The following is a 20,841-nucleotide window of genomic DNA, read 5'->3' on the forward strand; positions in this document are numbered from 1 at the left end:
GCAGTGTTTTTTTAAAATTTAGGAGCTGTTTGATGGGAGTTTATTTTAAACATCTATTTGATTGGAGGATATTTTAATTGTTGTTATTAATACCTTACCAAGTACAAAAATGGAACCAGAAGTAGCTCCCAATGTGAGCTCTTTGAATCCTGACGGGACACACACTGAAATAAAACCACCTGCTAACGGGTTGAGTTACAAGATCTGATTCCAGAGGTGAGAGGGGACCTGGGAAAGCACTAGGAAGACTTGTGTGATTAGACCTTGTCTGTCTAGTGGAGCCCAGCTGCTTGGGAGATGGAGCTGAGGACTCTAGCAGGGCTTCTGGTTGCTAGGCAAGGTTTCAGGCTGGGGTGGGTGTTAGCTGTGGGGAGTTTGCAAGGGAGGAAGTGTGTGTTCAATTTTAAGAGAGCTGGCACCTGAGGGGAAAGACCACTTAAAGCTGCCTAATTATTGTTATGACAATAATAATACCAAAATTTGCTTAGTGCTTCCCGTGTATGTGCAGGCATGAGTCTCTTTCATTGTGTCATTTAATTATCTCAACACTACTAGGAAGTAGGTACTGTGATTATTCCCTATTTAGAAGTGAGAAAATTAAAGTGGAGACAAATTGGGAAAATTTATGGATGGTTACACAGGTGATAAGCTCTGGAGAGTCAGGTGTGGCTGTGACTGGTTACTACATCCCTCAGGGTGGAAGGGTCTCATCTTCCCCAGGTGTCAGAGTCACCTGGGACACTTAAAGAATACTGACAGCCCTGGCCCCTGTCCTGGGATTCTGAATGAGGAGGCCTGCCTGGGTTTTATCAGTTGGGACTGGAGAATGCAGAACCCCCCTGGACTGCTCCACCCTCACCTCATTCTTGGCATTGTTAGGTCCTGAGAGCCTTTTCGAGCTAAAGGGCACCGTGGGTTAGGAGCCTTTGCTGTAACACCACAGGCTATGTGGCCCCTGGCAGTGACTCAATAATAAGTGTTCCCATTTTGAAAAAGAGACCTGTGTTTGTGGGGGTGACTGTCTCTGTCACCACTGTGCAGCCTGCCGTTGCTCCCCATCCGGAAGGACTGTATCTTTGTGATCTGGTCAAGTTCCCTAGTGTCTCATTGGTGTCCAGTGCCCCACCTTTTCCTGCTGGGGGGGTGGGGGGGTTAAGCTGTTTCTTCCCTGTAGTCCCAGGTGGACCCCTACTGTTTCTGGTCACCCACGCCTTACCTCCTTTAGGATCAGTCTTTTCTGGCAACTGCTCTTGGGGCCCTCCCTGTACCTTACATGCACGTTGCTTACCACAAGCATGATGTTTTTTGCTCAGGGTCTTACACTGTGTGCATCCGTAGGCACCAACTTTATTAGGTGGATGGCTAGTACATGAGTGAGGACGGATTTTAGGAAACACAGAAAAAAGAAGGCGAGTCCCCCATGGGTTCCCCCATTCAGTAAACACTAACATCACTATGGCAAGTTGGTGAGCCCTGGTGCATGGATCAGCTCAACAAGGCCACGCCTTTCATACTGGGTTGGTTTTGCAGACAGGGCCTTGTTGAGCTGATCCATGTACCAGGGCTTGTGTTTGTCTCCTAAGGCTTCTGTGTGTGGCTAGGTGGGTTGTTCCCACCCCATTTAAAGGCTCTCTGTTTATTTAATTGGAAAAACTCCATTTTGTATTAAATCCCAGGAAAGCCCAGCAGTCAGAATTGTACTCCTGTAGACACACCCCTGCTTTGAAATCCCTTGTAGGGTATTATGTGAAAGCAAGATTATTTTATTTAATAGAAACAACTCTAAGGCAGTAGTGAGCATGCGAGATGGATTTAGGGTATTTCCTTTCCCTGGTTGACCTATTTTCCACTAGTGCATCCCCTTCCTGAGGGAACTGGCACATATGACTGATATTTGGGAAGGATAGGGAGGTGGTCTGCAGCCTTTGATTTGTGTTGTGGAAATTTGTTCAGAAATAACTATTAAAGTCATAAAGCCTTTCAATTAATCTCAGCTTTGTAGCTTTCTATTCAACAGGTCCATCCAGGAAAATGGTGAAATAAAAATTGAAAGGAAGATTGAAGAGGTTAGTCTCGTCCATATTTTGATTCTATTTTTTCTATATATTTATCTACTTTTGTTGCTTTCCTTGTACTGATGTGTTTATTGTAACAGCTTGATGCTTATCCATGATTTGGAGACAATCTCTCAAAAATGATCCCTGCCCAGCCACAGTGGCTCAGTTGGTTGAGTGTCATCCTGTGCACCAAAAGGTTGCCAGTTCTATTCCTAGTCAGGGCACATACGTGGGTTACTGGTTCGATCCCCAGTTGGGGCACACACAGAAGGCAACTGATCAGTGATTCTCTTTCATAGCGATGTTTCTGTCTCTCCCCTTCCACTCTCTAACATGTCCTCAGGTAAGGGTTAAAAAAAAAGATCCCTTATTTATGGATTTTTTTTTCCTCTCAGAGGAAGGGAGAGAGAGAGAGAGCTACAAACATCACTGATGAGAGAGAATCATTGATCGGCTGCCTCCTACAGTCCCCCTACTGGGGATCTAGCCCACAACCCAGGAATGTGTCCTGACCAGGAATCAAACTGTCACCTCCTGGTTCATAGGTCTCTGCTCAACCACTGAGCCATGTTGGCCAGGCTGCTCCCTTATTTAATAGGAGGCTTAATAATTCTTGTTATGCTACAGATACATCTTTGTGTCAGTCTTTGTCCATTTTATAAGTCTTAAAGGGAAAAGGAGTTTAAACTTTTATGTGATTTTTTTGGGTGAACCTTTCCAGAATTTCTTAGAGCAAGGGAAGTGATTACCTGTTCAAGGGATGGAGGCCAGTGCCAGCATTCACTCACGTGATCAGATGCTATAAGGAAAAATGCCCATCTCAGATGCTCAGACTCAGGGTGTCCATAGGCACAGATGGGAAAGTCACACACCTCCCTCACTGATAGCTAGCTCCTCTGGTTGGCAATACACCTTCTATTTTAAAGTAATTTCTTATGTTTTAGTCAAGTAAGTGTAGATATGGATAGGCCATTGTACTGTGCACCTGGGAGGGGATGAGGAGTTCCTCATTTTCATTTGAAGCCAGGTGCTGGATTCCTGGGGAAGCCCTTGTTCTGTCCAAGCTCATGGTGTTAACACACATAGATGGGGATTGCCTCATAGCCTGTGATTTCTCTGCTGGAGCTGATCCCTTGGAGATAATATGCAGAAGCAAGATGTTAAGCTTTTGTGGGCAGCCATTAGGGGTTTTTTCGTTTCTGAAAAGACACCAGTGGTGGTGAGCTGCCTATTTTTTGAGCCTGAACCACCTTTAATATTGTTCATAGTAAGTTGGGAAAGTTAAAAGGTTATTTTTCTCAGAGACTTATGCATCTATGGAGAATAATTCCAATGTGCATTTAAGTCTCTTGATTTTAGAGTTGTGATTGAAGTGTTATAACTTAATTTCAGACAAGAAGCAAATTATAGGAGGAATTGAAATCTGCCATGCCTATCTGGAACATCAGAGTGAGGGGAAAGTGGTGGAGCACTGTGTTTTTGCTTTAGAACTGATACCGGTTATTTTTGTTTTAGATTGTTGAACCACTTTGAAAATAAGAGGTTTGGAAAAAAGGTATGTATACTTTTTGTTTTGCTTTAGGAAAAGGTTTATGTCTTATATGTTTATCTCAGCTGAGTAATTCCTTAGTATGATAAATATACGGCACTGTCAAGACAAGAACCTTTTTACCACAAGGTACATTTTTACTCTAAACTTTGGATGCAGTGTTTTTTAAACCTTTTTTTCTTTTGCAATTAAGAACTATTTTATTTTAAATTATTATTTTTTATTTTTTATTACAGCTCATATACATTATTATATTAGTTTCAGATGTACACCCCAGCAATAAGACATCGCATAGCTTACTAAGTGATCATCCTGATAAATATAGCACCCATCTGACACTGTACATAGTTATTAGAATATTATTGACTAGCCCTAGCCAGTTGGTTGCAGGCTTGATCCCCAGGGCACGGGAGGGAACCAATCGATGTGTCTCTCTCACATTACTGTTTCTCTCTCTCTCTGTCTCTCTCTCTCCCTCCCCCCTTCTACTCTCTCTGAAAAGCAATGGATAAAACAGCCTTAGGTGAGGATTAAAAAAATATATATATATATTATTGACTATATTCCTTATGCTGTATTTTACATCCCCATGACTATTCTGTAACAGCCAATTTGTATTTCTTAATCTCTTCACCTTTTGCACCCATCTCCGAACCTCCTCCCATCTGGCAATCATCAAAATATTCTATATCTCTGAGTCTGTTTCTGTTCTGCTTGTTTGCTTATTTTGTTTTTTAGATTCAACTGTTGATAGGCATGTATTTATTGCTATTTTATTGTTCATTTTTGTAACCTTATTTCTTCTTAAAGAATACCCTTTAACACTTCATATAATCTGGTTTGGTGGTGATGACCTCCTTTAGATTTTTTTTGTCTAGGAAGCTCATTATATGTCCTTTGATTGTAAGTAATAGCTTTGCTGGGTAGAATAACCTTGGTTATAGGTCCTTGCTTTTCATCACTTTGAATATTTCTTGCCATTCCCTTTTGACCTGCAAAATTTCTGTTGAGAAATCAGCTGACATAATTATGGGAGCTCCCTTTTAGGTAACTACAGGGTAACTGCTTTTCTCCTGCTGCTTTTAAGATTCTCTGTCTTTAAACTTTGGCATTTTAATTATGATGTGTTTTGGTGTGGGGCTCTTTGGGTTCATCTTGTTTGAGACACTCTGCACTTCCTGGACTTGGATGTCTATTGCCTTCACCTTGTTAAGAAAGTTTTCTGTCATTGTTTTTACAAATAGGTTTTGATTTTTTTGCTTTCTCTTTTCTGCTTCTGGCATTCCCATGATGTGAACGTTCGTTTGCTTGAAGCTGTCCCAAGGCTCTTAAAGTATCCTCATTTTTTTTGGATTCCTTTCTCCTTTTACTGTTCTGATTGGGTGCTTTTTCCTTATATTGCAAGTCACTGATTTGCTTCATGGCTTCATTTACTATACTGTTGATTTCCTGTAAATTATCCTTCATTTCAGTTAGTTTATCCTTCATTTCTGACTGGTCCTTTTTTGTGCTGTTGAGGTTGTCATTAAGTTCATTGAGCATCCTTATAACCAGCGTTTTGAACTCTGCATCTAGTAAATTACTTGTCACCATTTTTTTAGTTATTTTTCTGGAGTTTTGTTCTGTTGTTTCTTTTGGAACATGTTTGCCTCCTCATTTTGGCAGTGTCCCTCTGTTTGTTTCTATGTATTAGCTTGAGCTTCTATGTCTCTATCTTGGTAGAGAGGCTTATAAATGTTCTGTAAGGTCCAATGACAGAGACTAACTGATCATCCAAGCTGAGCTCATAAGGTGTGCCTTCTGTGTGGGCTGTGTACACTCTCCTCTTGTTGAGCCTGGATTGCTCTTCGCATGTCAGTGGGAGGCCTTTATGTGTGAACTGATCAGCTGCAAGGACTGGCTGCAACCACCTACCTCTGTCCTCAGACCGTGGTGGAGGATCAGCAGTACAGGGGCCCACCCACAGAGCAGTACTTACTTCAGCCAGGCTCTGGTGCCCACTTAGTCTGCCCCCTGAGCATGTCACTTATAGAGGTGGTTGAGGGGTCCTTTAACATGGTATAAAACTGTCCACTGGGTACACCTGCTCTGTGGCCTCTCTGTAGGTGCAGGCCAAGGTCAGCCGTCACCTGTGTTCTGCCTGGGGCCATCCAGCATGAGCTACAAAATGATCTGCAGATGGCTGTGACTTGTGCTGGCCTTGGAGGTGCCCTGGTGAGTCAAACCAGTGAGCCAAGACTGGCTGCTGCTACTGCTGGGCCTGTCTCTTACCAAGAGATAGGAGGCTGATACTGCTTGTTTGAGAGATTTTAGGATGATCTGAAGCATGAGCCAAGACAGGCCATTCATATGGAAAAGCCACTGAAAACAGCTTGAGTGGGCCTGAAAGTTGGGCAGGTTGGGATCTCAGGGAATCTCCAAAGAGGTGCAAACAGTGTTAGCCATGTTGATGGCTATAGAACCTGATATAGAACCTGCCTGCCAGCTCTATGGGGGTGTTCTCAAAAAAGGAATAGTGGCCTCTCCCAGCACTTCAGTCTGGGAGAAAGCTGCCCCCCCAACTCTCACCCTGATGCCAGACAACTCAGTTCCTACCTATATGTCCCTGGTTCCTTTCAAGCTGCTGTCTCTCAGTGCTGTAGCTCAAGAGCTGTGAGTCTGAATTAGTCCCTTTAGAAGTGACTGCCTAGGACTCCTGAAGCGTCTGGCTCACTCACCACACTTCCCACTGTTTTTTACAGCCAGAAGTTCTGGGGACTTCTCCTGGAATTGGAACCCTGGGCTGGGGGGCCTGGTGTGGGCCTGGGACCCTTTATTCTTTAGGGGGGGACCTGTGGAACTGCGATATCCCTCCCAATTTTTATTCACTGCAGGTGGGTGTCTAACCAGCCTGTTCTACATCTTCGCCCCTCCTACCAGTCTTGATGTGGCTGCTTTTTTAATTCCTTAATTGTAGGATTTCCATTCAGTCAGATTTTAGGCTGTTGTGAATGACAGTTTTTCTATAGTTTACTTGTCAAGAACTGTTTTTCTTTTAGAAGTTGTTTTAATTGATTATTTTAGAGACAGAGAGAGGAAAGAAGAAAGAGAGGGAGAATCCTTGATGTGTTATTCCACTTCTGTGTACATTCACTGGTTGATTCTTGGATGTGCCCTGACAGGGCAGCCAACCCTGATGCTCTTGCATCAGGACGATGCTCCCACCAACTGAGCTACCTGGCCAGGGCTGTCAAGAACGATTTATGATGAAAGCTATGGATTCTCTCCATCGCGGAAGATCATGGGTGTATGTATGTATGTATGTATGTGTAGATGCATGTGTGGGTTTATTTTAATTTATTTTTTCAGGGGTCTTTGTGAAGCCCAACCAAAGATCCTATCTAAAAAGTTCTTCCTCCAAAGACTCTGTGAGTTTGATTCTTACAAACTATGATGATCTAAGCCAATGTCTATATAAATGTTTTTGTTTTTCCCCATTTGAGTAATACCCAAGTAGTCAGAACATTGGTAGAAGAGACGGTCTGGGTCTGTTGAAATCCTTCTTTTCTAAACCCTGTGCATTCCTAAATTCCTGCAATTTAATTACATTTAAGTGAGGCTGAGCCTGTGTCTTAACTTTTGCAAGGCGGTCAGATGGTTTCTAGCCTATATTAATTATTCTAAGAGAATTATTTCCAAAACAAGAAAATATTTTAGAGGGTATAAAACCAAGTACCATATGTTAAGTTCTATAAGAAGTTATGGTCTGTGATATCATGTTGAGCCATTTATTTGCTTTTATCACCAAAATACATCAGGAAGTTTTCAGAATTCAGTCCAGGTAATGAGTGAGGCAGTGAAGAATTGTGTCCTATGGTGGGAACTTGATTTAAATCAGATTGCAAAGAAGATTTCTCCTCACCCTTTGCGTTGGTGGTTCTGTTGCAATTTTCCTCTCTGTCTTAAACAGTTGAGCTTCAGGCACTATGACTTTTTCCTTGACTGTATTTGGAGAACTATGTTTCTGGAGTAACAGTTGGGTCTTAGAGGTTTACAAAAGAAAATTGATAACATTCATTAAAGTTTCTGTATTTTTTTTTTTTATAATCAAAATGTGTTTATTCATTTCCTTCTTGTCTTTAATCGGTAGCTTATATGTAGTCAGAAAAACTATTAATGTCAGCTTTTACTGGAATAAAAATTGTATTTTTAACAGATTCAGTTAGTTACAGAATACTCTTATTTGTGCTTTAAATCACTTTTGCCATGATTTGGTGCTGAAATTATGCTGCTTGTATAATTCCATGGGATGAGAGCCAGAATTTCTGTCTTCAATGACTGGCATAATTTGAGATTTTAATTGAAGCTTAAAAAAATAGAAATAACCCACTACAGGCTTTATGTTTGTCCCCCCTAAAAAAATAATCTGTCCACAAGCAATCATTTTATTTAGAGAATAATATTTATTTATCTGTGAAAAATGAATGAATTAGATTATTTCCCTATAAGGCAATGGCTTACACACATGATATCTTTAAGTTTGAGAATTATAGAATTCTCTTTGATACTTTCTTGATATTCTTTGTAATTTTAAAAAATTGTGATAAACTTGGCACATAATATTTTATCAGTTTAGGTGCACAACTTAATAATTCAGTGTTTATGTACACTACGGAGTGATCACCACAGTGAATGTAGTTAACATCTATCCCATGTGCAATTGAACCCCTGCCCCCATTACACCCAAGCCCAAACCCCCTTCCCGTCTGTCAGACATCAGTGCGTTCTCTCTATGTATGACTTTTGTTCTGTTTTTTTAGATTCCACATATCAGTGAAATCACACAGTATTTACCTTTCTCTGCTTGACTTATTTCACTTAGCATAATACCCTCAGGGCCCATTCCTGTTGTCACAGATGGTGAGATTTCACTCTTTCTTATGGCTGAGTAGTATTGCATTGTATATATGCACCACAACTTCTTTTTATATTCATCTATTGTTTTCATATCATGGCTATTGGAAATAATGCTGCAGTGAACATAGGGGTGCATATATCTTTTAATTCGTGTTTTTCATTGTTTTAGGATAAATACCTAGAAGTGGAATTGCTTAATCACATAGTGTTTCTACTTTTAATTTTGGGAGCAGCTCCATACTATTTTCCACAGTGGCTGCTCCAGTTTACTTTTCCATCAACAGTGCACAACCATTCTCCATACCCTCCCCAACACTTATCAGTCTTTTTGAGAATAGCCATTCTGACAGGTATGGGTGAAACCTCATTGTGCCTTTGAGTTTCATTCCTCTGATGACTAGTGACATTGAGCATATTTTCATGTCCCTGCTGGCCATCTGTAGGTCTTCTCTTGAAAAATAACTATTCATTTTCATATACTCTGCAGATTTTTTAATTGGTTGGTGTGTTTTTTTACTGAGTTGTATGAATTCTTTTTATATTTTGTATTTAATCCCCTATCAGAGATATGATTTGCAAATAGCTCCCCTTTTGTTGGTATCCTTTTCATTTTATTGTTGGATTCATTTGCTGTACAGAAGCTTTTTAGTTTGAAACCCTATTTTATTTATTTTTGCTTTAGTTGCCATTGATTTTGGAGTCAGATCCCAGAAATAATTGCCAAGACCAATATTAGAGAGCTTACTGCCTGTATTTTCTTCTAGGAGTTTTAAGGGTCCAGGTTTTCCTTCAAGTCTTCAGTCCATTTTGAGTTGGTTTTTGTCTGTGGTGTTAGATAGTGGTCCTTTTTCCTTTTTTTTTTTTCTTTTTTACATGTTGCACTTCAGTTTCCCCAATACCATTTATTGAAAAGATTGTCTGTTTTTCATTGTATATTCTTTCCTCCGTGTCCTAAATTGATTGACCATATATTCTTGTGTTTATTTCTTGCCTCTATTGTGTTCCATTTATTTGTGTCTGTTTTTATGCCAGTGCCATACTGTTTTAATTATTATAGCGTTGTAGTATAGTTTAATTATTAGGGAGCATGATGCCTCCACCTTTGTTCTTTTTCAAGATTGCTTTGGCTACTTGTGACCTTTTGTGGATCCATAAAATTTTGGATTGTTTTATTTCTGTGATAAATGTCATTGAAATTTTGATAGAGATTACATTGACTGTAGCTTGTTTGGGGTAATATGGCTATTTTAACACTATGAAGTCTTCCAGTCCATGCACATGGAATATCTTTCCATTTATTCGTGTCTTCAGTTTCTTTCATCATTGTGTTACAGTTTTCAGAGTACATGTCTTTCACCTCCTTGATTAAATTTATTCCTTGTTATTTTATTCTTTTATTGGAGTTGTAAATGGGCTTGTTTTCTGAGTTTCTCTTTCTGGCTACTATTCATTGTTAATGTATAAAAAAGGAAGAGATTTTTGCATTTTGAATTTGTTCCCTGCAACTTTACCAAATTTATTTATTCTAACAGTTTATAGTGGTGTTTAGGGTTTTGTATTTATAAAACATGTCATCTATAAATAGTGACAGTTTTACATCTTCCTTCCCTGTCTATGTGCATTTTATTTCTTTTTTGTACCCAATTGCTGTCTAGAACATCCAACACTATGTTGAATGAAACTGGGAAGAGTGGGCATCCTTGTCCTGTTCCTTGTATTACATAAACAGCTTTCACCCTTCCAGCATTGACTCTGATGTAGGTGTGGGCTTGCCATTTGAGGCCTTTATTATGTAGAGGTGAGTTTCAACTGTGCCCACTTTATTAAGACATTTTCTTTGTAAATGGATGTTGAATTTTATCAAATGCTTGATATCATCATGTGATTTTTGTCTTTTATTTTGTTAATGTGGTGGATCATGTTGATTAATTTGTGGGTGTGGACCCATCCTGGATTCCCTGGAATTTCCACTTCATCATGGTGAGTGATCATTTTAATGTATTGTTAAACTAAGTTTGCTATTATTTTGCTGAGGATTTTTACAAATGTATTCATCAGGTATATTGGCCTGTACTTTTCTTTTTTGTGGTGTCCTTTTCAGGTTTTATAATCGGAGTAATTTAGGCCTCCTAAAATGACTTTGTAAACTTTCTATTCTCCAATTTTTTAGAAGAGCTTGAAGAACATGGGTGTTAAATCTTTTTTGAATGTTTGAGAGAGTTCATCAGTGAAGCCATCTCTTCCTAGACTTCTTATTTTTTATTTTATTTTCATTTTTTGTTAATCCTCACCTGAGGATATTTTTCCATTGATTATTAGAGAGTGGAAGGGAGGAAAGGATGGGGATGGGAGAGAGAGAGAAACATCAATATGAGGGAGACACATTGATTGGTTGCCTCCCGCATGAGCCCCCACTGGGGCCAGGGGTGGAACCTGCAACCCAGGTTAAGTGCCTTAGACTGGGACTTGAACCCGAGGCCCTTCATTGTGTGGCCCACGCTGTAACCACTGAGCCACCAGCCACAGCTGTTTCTGGACTTTTAAAAAAGTTATTAAAATGTTTTTGGGATATATTGGGGTGATATTGGTTATTAAAAATACATGTTTCAGGTGTATGATTATATAATACATTATCTGTATATTGTATTGTGTGTTCACCATCCTAGACAGTGTCTCCTTCCAACACCATTTACCCCCCTGCACCCTCTTCTACTTCCCCCTACTACACTTTCCCCCTGATATTCACAGTAATGTCTTCTTTGAGTATAAGCTCCGTTGTGTGTGTTTTTAAAATTTATGTTTTTCTTCTCATTGATATTTTTCTTAAAGATAGAGGAAAGGAGAGAGAGAAACATCAATGTGAGAGAGAAACATTGATCAGTTGCTTTCCATATGCACCTCAATCAGGAATCAAACCCATAAATGGGCTATGTACCCTGACTGGGAGTCGAACTGGTGACCTTGTGCACAGGAAAACACTCAACCAACAGAGCGACACTGGCTGGGGCTATAAGTTGTATTTTCCCCCCTTAATATCTGTACACATTTCATCCCTCTCCTCAACCCTGACAGCTTACAGTCCATTCTCTGAGTCTGTTTCTATTTTGTTTGTTTATTTTGTTCATTAGATTCCACGTGTGAGTGGAATCATATGGTAGTTGTCTTTCTCTAACTGTGTTATTTCACTTAGCATAATGCTCTCCACCTTCATCCATGCTGCTGCAAAGGGTAAGATTTCTGTCTTGTTTATGGCCAAGTCGTATTCCATCTGTAAATGTACCACAGCTTTCTTATTCACTCATCTACTGATGGGCATTTGGGCTGCTTCCAGATCTCAGCTAGTGTAAATAGCGCTTCTATGACCTTAGGGGTGCATAAGTTCTTGGTGTTTCAGGTTTCTTTGTATATATTTTCAGAAGTGGGATCACGGGTCAAATGGCAGTTCATGTTTAATTTTTTGAGGAAACTCCACACTGTTTTTACAGTGGCTGTACCAGTCTTCATTCCAACCAGCAGAGTAGTAGGGTTGCCTTTTCTCCACATCCTTGACAGCACTTGTTGTTTGTTGATTTATTGATGGTAGCCATTCTGACAGGTGTATGGTGATACCTCATTGTAGTTTTAATTTGAGTCTTTCTGATGATTAGTGACATTGAGCATTTTTTCATACGTCTCCTGGCATCTGTTTATCCTCTTTGGAGAAGTATCTATTCAGTTCCCTTGCCCATTTTTTAACTGGATTGTTTCCTGATGTTGTGTTGTATGCATTCTTTGTATATTTTGGAAATTAACCCGTAACCAGATGTATCATTGTAAAATATATTCTTCCGTACAGTGGGTTCCTTTTTCATTTTGTTGGTAGTCTCTTTTGCTGTGTAGAAGATTTTTAGTTGGATGTAGCCCCATCTGTTTGTTTTTCCCTTTGTTTCTCTTGCCCTTGGTGATCTATCAGTGAAAATTCTACTCTAAGTGATGTCTAAGATTTGACTGTCTACATTTTCTTCTAGGATTTTTATGGTTTCATCACTTACATTTAAGTCTTTTATCCATTTTGATTTTATTCTTCTGTATGGGGTAAGTTGGTGGTCTAGTTTTATTTTTTTGCATGTGCCTGTTCAGTTTTCCTAGCACCATTTATTAAAGAGACTGTTTTTACTCCATTGTGTGCTCTTGCCTTCTTTGTCAAATATTAATTGACCATACTGGCATGGGTTGATTTCTGGGTGCTCTGTTCTGTTCCATTGGTCTATATGCCTATTTTGTGCCAGTTACCAGGCTATTTTGATGACAGTGGCTTTGTGGTATAACTTGATATCCAGTACTATGATTCCTTCCAACTTCTTCTTTCCCAAGATTGCTGTAGCTCTTTGGGGCCTTTTTAATTTCGATATAAGTTTTTGAAATAATAGTTCTAGGTCTGTGATATATGCTGTTGGTATTTTAATAAGAATAGCATTAAATCTGTAGATTGCTTTGTGTAGTATCGACATTGTAATGATGTTAGTTCTTCCAACCCATGAACATTGTATATGCATCCACTCGTTTGTATCTTCCTCTGTTTCCCTTTTCAAAGTCCTATGCTTTTCCAAGTACAGTTCTCTTAAATCCTTGATTGATTCCCAGGTATCTTTTGTTGTTGTTGTTGCAGTGGTAAATGGGATTATTTTTTAGTTTCTCTTTCTGAGAGTTCATTATTGGTGTATAAATATGCCATTGATTTCTGGATGTTAATTTTGTATTCAGCTATTTTGCCGAATTTATTTATTAAATCTAGCAGTCTTTTGGTGCAGTCTTTAGGGTTTTTTGTATAGAGTATCATGTCATCTGCGAATAATGACTGATTTTCTTCCTCCTTTCCAATTTGGATGACTTTTCTTTTTGTTTTCTAAATGCCATGACTAGGACTTCCAGTAATATGTTGAATAAGAGTCATGAAAGTGGACATTCCTGTCTTGTTCTTGATCTTAAGGGAGACACTTTCTGGTTTTGCCAATTGAGTATGATGTAGGTTATAGGTATGTCATATATGACCTTTATTATGTTGAGGTGTGATCTCTCTGTTCCCACTTTGTTGAGAGTGTTTATCATAAATGGGTGCTAGATTTTGTTGAATGCTTTTTCTGCTATCTAATGATATGATATGATTTTTATCCTTTATCTTTTAAATGATTTATCGTGTTTATTGATTTGTGAATATTGTACCAGCTTTGTGTCCCTGGAGTAAATCCCACTTGGTCATGTTGCATGTTCCTAATGTATTGCTGGATCCAATTTGCTAATATTTTGTTGAGGATCTTAGTATCTGTGTTCATCAAGGATATTGGCCTGTAATTTTCTTTTTTGTAGTATCTTATATGATTTTGGAATCAGGACAATGCTGGTCTTGTAAAAAGAGCTTAGGAGCCTTTTTTCTTCTTGAATATTTCAACTAGTTTCAGAAGGGTAGGTGCTAGTTCTTTTGCGGTTCCGTAAGATTTTCCTGTGAAGCTATTTGGTCCAGGACTCTTGTTTGTTGGGAGGTTTTTGATTACTGATTCTGTTTTGTTAGCAGTAATCGCTATATCCAGATTTTCTGTTTCTTCTTGATTCAGTCTTGTAAGATTGTATCCTCCTAGGAATTTATCCATTTCTTCCAGTTTGTCCAATTTGTTGGCATATAGTTTTTCATAATGTGTTTTTATGAAATCCTTTGTATTTCTTTGGAGTTAGTTGTTACTTCTCCTCTTTTATATCTAATTTTATTTATTTGGGTCCTCTTTTTTTCTTGATGACTCTGGTTATATAGGTGTGTCGGTCTTTTTTGAAAAGATATTTTTATTGATTTTTAGAGAGAGAGAAAAACGGAGAGGGGAAGAGAAAGAGAAACATTAATGTGAGAGCTGAATAGTGTTGGATGTTGATGAGCTGCCTTCTACACTCCCGCTAACATGGTGATTGAGTCTCCAACCCAGACATGTACTCTGACTGGTAATCAAAGCTGCAACCCTTTGGTGCACAAGACGACGCCCACACTAGCTAGGGCAATCTTGTTTATCTTTTCAAAGAACCAGCCTTTGGTTTCATTGATCTTTTGTATTGTTAAACTCTATTTTCTTTTTTTCTGCTCTGATCTTTGTTATTTCTTTTCTTCTACTCACTTTGCCAGTTGTCGTTTTTCTAGTTCCTTAACATGAAAAGTTAGATTGTTTGTTTGTGATTTTTCTTGTTTCTTGAGGTAGGCCTGTAATGCTATGAATTGCCCCCTGCTGAGGACTGCTTTCACTGAGTCTCATAGATTTTGTGTTGTTTTATTCTAACTTTTATTGTTTCAGCATATCCTTAGATTCCTTTTTTGATCTCTTTGTTAACCCATTCATTGTTTAGTAACATGTTATTTAGTCTCCATGTCTTTGTATTTTTCAACATTTTTTTCATTGATTTCTATGTTTTTAAACAATATATATTTTTATTGATTTCAGAGAGAAGGAGGGAGATAGAAACATCACTGATGAGAGAGTCATTGATTGGCTGCCTCCGGCACACTCCGTACTGGGAATGGATCCCACAGCCTGGGCATGTGCCCTGACCGACAATTGAACCGCGTTCTCCTAGTTGCTAGGTTGCTGCTCAACCGCTGAGACATGCTGGCCAGGCTGATTTCTACGTTATACTGTTACAGTCGGTGAAGATGCTTGGTATGATTTCAGTGTTCTTAAACTTATTGATGCTTATTTTGTGTCATAAAATGTGATCTATACTAGAAAACATCCCATGAGCTCTTGGAAAGACTGTATGTTCTACTTTAGGGTGAAGTGCTCAAGAGATATCAGTAAAATCCATCTGATCTGTGGTGTCATTTAAAGCCTCCATTTCCCTGTGGATTTCCTGTCTGGGCAGAGTTAGCCATTGAAATAAGTGGGGTGTTAAAATTCCCTAGTATAACGCTGTCCTTTTATGTCCATCAGTATTTGCTTTAAATACTTAAGGTCTCCTATGTTGCCTTCATACGTGTTTACAAGGACTGTATCCTCCTGTTGGATTGCTACCTTTATCATTATGTAATGTCCTTCTTCGTCTCTTATTATAGCCTTTGTTTTAAAGTCAGCCATGCTGGTTTGTCTCGGTTGGTTGAGTGCTGTCCAATGTACCTGGCAGTTGCCGGTTCATTCCCATTCTGGGCACATTCTGGTTGTGCGTTTGATCGTCAGTATGGGGCATGCTTGCGGCAGCCAGTTGATGTTTCTTCTCATCAATGTTTCTGTCTCTCTCTCTCCCTCTGCCTTCCTCTCTCTGAAATCAACCAAAACAAATAAAAGTAAAAATGAACTCCAGTTTGTCAGATATATCGGTATCCCAGCTTTTTTTTCTCTTTCCATTTGCATGACATATCTTTTTCTGTTCCTTTGCCTTTAGTCTATGTGTATCTTTCGTTCTCAGGTGCATCTCTTGTAGACAGCATATATATGGGTCTTGTTTTCTTATTCATTCAACTACCCTATGTCTTTTCATTGAAGAACTTACACTATTTACATTTAAAATAATTATTGGTAGGTATGTATTTATTGCCAATTTCTTTTTTAAACTATGAGTCTTTGCGTTTTGCTTTTTTCTCATTCTCTTTCTTTGCCTTTTAACCTTTCTTGTAATACGGGTTTGGTCATAACAAAGCAATATTTAGGTTTCATTTGTTTTGGAAGCTCTGTGTTTCTTCTATTTTATATGCTAGTTTTGCTGGGTAAAGTAGTCTTTTTGTAGGTTTTGTAGGTCCTTCCCTTTCATCACTTTGAATATACCACTCCACTCCCTTCTGGCCTGACTTGTTTCAGTTTAGAAATGAGCTAACAGTATTATGGGAGCTCCTTGGTCGGTAAGTAACTTTTATTCTCTTGCTACTTTTAAGATTCTGTCTTTGTCTTTAAGCTTGCCATTTTAATTATGATGTGGTGGTGGTGTTGGCCTCATTAGGTTCACCTTGTTGGGATTGTCTGTGCTTCCTAGACTTGTGTGTCTTTTTCTTTCACCAGGAAAGATGATTTTCAGTCATTTATTCTAATAGTTTCTCCCTTCTGTGCTCTCTGTATTTTCCTTCTGCCACCAGCATGATGTGAATGTTGTTACACTTCATGTTGTCTCTAAGAATCATTAAACTTTTTTTTTTTAAATATATCTTTATTAATTTCAGAGAGAGGAAGGGAGTGGGGGAGTGAGAGAAAAATCAATGATGAGAAAGTCGTTGATTGGCTGCCTCCTTCACGCCCCCAACTGGGGCTCAAGCCCACACCCAGGCCTGTGCCCTGACCAGGAATTGAACCTTGATCTCCTGGAACCTATGTTGATGTTCAACTGCTGAGCCACACCCGACCAGGATAAACTAGTTTTATTTAAAAAATTTTGTTGTTGTTGTTGTTGTTCCTCTGATTGGCTGGTTTTTCTTCTCTTTCAAATCAGTGACTTGATTGTCTGCTTCATCAACTTACTGTTCATTCCCTCCAGTGTTACGAATTAATCTGAATTTCTTCTAGTATTAGAATGAATGTGAAATTAATTCTTCATTTTATATATTGTGTTCCTAATATCTGACTGGTTCTTTTTTTATGGTTTTTATGTCCTTTTTCATGTTGTTGCAGTTCCACTAAGTTTCTTAAATATCCTCATAACTATTTTTTATTACTCTATACCTGATAAATTGTTTACCTACATTTTATTTAGCTCTTTTTGGGGTGATTTTTCCTATTCTTTCATTTGTGGCATGCTTCTTTGTCTCCCATTTTGGCTGGATCTTTGTGTTTGTTTCTATATTTTAGTCTTGGGAGGGTGGTCTTACTTTGTAGGTATCCTGTGGGTCTAGTGGCGCAGTTTTCTTGATCACCTTAGCTGCTCCAGGAATGTCCCTTTTGTAGGTTATGTGAGCCCTCCTGTTGTAATTGAGTCTTGATTGCTATTGGCTCATTCATGTGTGGTGTCAGCCCTGAGTCTGGATGACTGAGGATCAGCCTTGACCACAGTTAGGACATGCTGTGCAGGTACTGATTCCATGTAGCAGAATTCACCTCAGCAGGGTCTGTTGCCTGCAGAGATCTCCCTTTGGATTTGTCACTTGCGAAACTAATTGGATGCTGTTCTGATGTCATCTGAATCTGGCCACTGGTTGTGTTGGTTCCGGGACCTCTTGGGATGGACTGTATTGCATGCCAATGTTAGATGCCACCTATGACGAGCCATGGACAACGTTTTGGAACAACAAATGATGTAGTTTGTTCTGGCCTCTGATTGGCCTGAATGTGTGCAGGAAGGACCAAATTTTGCACCAAGGCAAGCTTTTATCAGAACTAGGCCTGAGGGCAGGTTATCAAAAGACTTAAGGCACCCTGAGATTCACCTCCACCTGCCTCTGCCTTCGGCTGCCTATTAAGCTTTAGACATTGAAAGAGCCTCTGGTACTACTTGAGTTGCATGAGTTAGGTTCTCAGTGAGTGACCAGGTAGGGGTGAATGGTGTTCACCAGATTGATTCAGGATCAAACTTGGTTCCAGTGCTGGGTCTCAGGCCACTCAGCAAATGTCCTAGAGTATACTATACCCAGCTGCCACCTGCTGGGTGCTTACACGCCTTTGTGTTGGGGAAAGGTCTCAGAGTGATCAGGGTGAGGCCAGCAGAGTTTTTCAGGCCCAAAGAGACCATGATTTGGCCATGCGAATGGAAGGCTCTGCTCCAGTTGCATTGCAAGGGAAAAATGGCCCATATGCTAGAGCCATACACTCAGCACGTCACAACTTGTGCTGGGTAGATACTGAGCTAGAAGCAGCTGTTGTGGGTTGGGAGGATGGGGCCACTGGATTTCTTATGTCTGAGAAGTGCTGATCAGGATGGGGGAGGTGAGGGGAGTGGCCTGCTTGCCAGAGCCACAGAAGTCACTCTGCAAAGATCCTGTCCAGATCTAGGCAGGGCAGAGCCAGCAGGAATCTAGAAAGTGAGGCCACTAGGAGCCCATAGAGTGAGGCTCGTGGATCTCCCATGAAGGTAAGTACCAGTCAGGTTCACGGGAAAGTGGATTGAATGGCCCCTGCCTCAGACCCACACAACTCAATCACTGACACTCCCTGAGTCTGCCCAGACATCTACACCCCAGCCCATGGGGTTGACTACTCAGCAGGCCACAAGCTCCTCAGAGTGGGCCAATGTGGAGTCCAGAGAGTAGGGCTGTTGCATTCCATGTGGCTGATGTCATATGGTGGAGAGTGTTCCTCCCAAGAAGATGGAGTCTGCAGTGTGGGAGAGGAACTCTTCTCAGGGAACTCTTCTGGTGGCTGTTCCTCCAGCTCTCTCCGCAGAGCTACAAATTCCAGTCTTGCCTCATGGGATTCAAGTCTGCTTTGCCTCTTCCTCTTCCAGAGCCTAGGGTGAGTGCCTGTGAATGAGATTTTGTGCATTTGCCCTTTTAGAGGGTATTTGTGTCTCTGGTGGGCTCCTTTCTCTCTCTGAAGGACAGAAACCCCATGCTTTTCACAGCCAGAGGTTATGCCGGTGCCTTTTCCTAGCTCAGGTATTATAGCCGGGGTACCCGGCATGGGGTTGAGACTGCATGCTTCTCGGGGCACTCCTGCTACTGAGATATCCCTCCAGAACCTCAGCCACCACCCATGGGAATGGGGCCAGCCCGTTTTTGTCTCCACACTTCTAACAGTCTCGATATGGTTTTTCTGTAAACCCTTGGTTATAAGAGTTCTCCTCATCTAGTCTTCAGTTCATTATTTAAGATGAGTGTAGCTTCCACCTACTCTAACACCATTTTGAATCTCTTCCTGGATATATTTTTGGTAACAGATTTTTTTATTACTGATTCAGTCTCCTTACTAGTAATTAGTCTGATCAGGTTTTCTGTGTTTTTCATGATTCAGCCTAAGAAAATATGTTTTTAGGTATTTAGCATTTTCTTTATAGTTGTTCAGTTTGTTGGTGTATAGTTGGTCATGGTGGCATTGTATGATTCTTTGTATTTCTTTGATATCAGTTGTAACTTTTATGATTTTATTTATTTGTGTCTTTCTTTTAGTTAGTCTAGAAAAAGGTTTGTAAACTTTTTGGAAAGCAGCAGCTCTTAGTTTCATTGAATTTTTAATTGTCTTTTTTCCATGCTGATCTTTATTTCCTTTCTTCTACTTTGTTCTTCTTTTTCAAGTTTCTTTTGGTTTAAAGTTACATTGTTTACTTGAGACTTCTTTTTGCTTCTTCAGGTCGGCTGTATGGGTTATAAAATTCCTCTTTAGAGCTGCTTTTGCTGTATTTCATAGATTTTCGAGCTTTACATTTGAATTTCCTTTTGTCTCAAGGTATTTCTTATTTCATCTTTGTTTCTTGTTGATGGATGTGTCAAAGAATTTGTAGTTATGTTTTATAACTTCCACAAACAATAAAACTTAGCTAAAATTAAGGGTATCAGCTCCACTGTATTAATTTCATATTTGACCTGTGTCAAAATAACATTGTAATTATTTTAGAAATATGTTTTTATTGATTTCAGAGAGACAGAGAGAGAGACACACATCAAGGACGAGAGTCATCTATTCGCTGCCTCCCACACTCCTCCTGCTGAGGATGGAGCCCTCAACCTGGGCATGTTCCCCCTGCCTGGGAGTTGAACAGTGACCTCTTGGTTCATAGGTTGATGAGCAACCACTGAACCGTATCGGTTGGCAACATTGAAACTTAATATCTTAATTATTTATGTGATCAAAATATGGGAAGAAAAATGTGAGCAAAAACACGCCCTCCTCAGATCCCTTGTTCTACATCTCTTTCCATGCTGGTAAGACCTCCACCCCAAAAGGCTACATTTATTCAACTTCAGCAGGGCAACAGCGACCTAGAGCCCATGCTGAGAGGACCACCACGCTTCCTCTCCAGGACCTGCCAAGACACTGTTAGATACTGTTCACTTTTAACAAAAAGCGGGACTGTCCAGGGCCTGCAGTGGCTCAGGAACACGACGCCCACTGATTCAAGTGCAGAAGGGCTTATGCCCAAACCAAATGGCATTGTTTTTACAGTCCATCCGGTTCAACATACCAGTGACAGGATTTAAGACTTCCCATTGCAGTCCCTATGAGCACACGTGAAATGTGTAGAGTGTCCTCAGTGACCCCATTTTAACCCACATCCATCACGCTTTCTTCTCCTACCACCCCGCCCCTTTTGCCCCTTTCAGCCTTGTCCCCAGCAGTGGCTTATAATATGCTTCCCCCTCCTGCCCCCAGTCCACCACCCAGACCCACTTCAGACCTGGCCCCCTCCCATCCACTCTGACTTCACACAGACTGCCCAATATTCAGACACCTGGTTGGCCCCAGGATACCCTGTGAC

The 20,841-nt window shown here is 40.1% G+C and overlaps 1 long non-coding RNA gene across 1 annotated transcript; it reads left to right on the plus strand.

Moving 5' to 3' along the window:
- The first annotated feature begins 1,832 nt into the window (after positions 1-1,832).
- LOC148091741 (uncharacterized) lies at positions 1,833-10,434 on the plus strand. Its single transcript, XR_015715567.1, has 3 exons — positions 1,833-2,066; positions 3,573-3,612; positions 10,158-10,434. It is a non-coding gene; the product is annotated as an uncharacterized LOC148091741 (long non-coding RNA).
- The last annotated feature ends 10,407 nt before the right edge of the window (positions 10,435-20,841 follow it).

Source organism: Miniopterus natalensis, chromosome 13, assembly GCF_054644295.1.
Source record: "Miniopterus natalensis isolate mMinNat1 chromosome 13, mMinNat1.hap1, whole genome shotgun sequence".
Lineage (NCBI taxonomy): Eukaryota > Metazoa > Chordata > Mammalia > Chiroptera > Miniopteridae > Miniopterus > Miniopterus natalensis.